We start from the raw sequence: 308 nt of genomic DNA on the forward strand, positions 1-308 counted from the left end.
TGTGAACATGGGGAGTGTTAGCGCTGTATCTGTGTGTGTGAACACGGGGAGTGTTAGTGCTGTATCTGTGTGTGAACACGGGGAGTGTTAGTGCTGTATCTGTGTGTGAACACGGGGAGTGTTAGCGCTGTATCTGTGAACACGGGTAGTGTTCGTGCTGTATCTGTGTGAACATGGGGAGTGTTAGTGCAGCATCTGTGTGAACATGGGGGGTGTTAGCGCTGTATCTGTGTGTGAACACAGGGAGTGTTAGCGCTGTCTGTGTGTGAACACAGGAAGTGTTAGTGCTGTCTGTGTGTGAACACGGG

At 51.0% G+C, this 308-nt stretch overlaps 1 protein-coding gene across 1 annotated transcript in view; it reads right to left on the minus strand.

Moving 5' to 3' along the window:
* Positions 1–308, minus strand: part of c31h1orf50 (chromosome 31 C1orf50 homolog) — a 22901-nt gene that overhangs the window by 21743 nt on the left and 850 nt on the right. The gene's annotated exons all lie outside the window — the stretch shown is intronic.

Source organism: Rhincodon typus, chromosome 31 (assembly GCF_021869965.1).
Source record: "Rhincodon typus isolate 14 chromosome 31, sRhiTyp1.1, whole genome shotgun sequence".
Lineage (NCBI taxonomy): Eukaryota > Metazoa > Chordata > Chondrichthyes > Orectolobiformes > Rhincodontidae > Rhincodon > Rhincodon typus.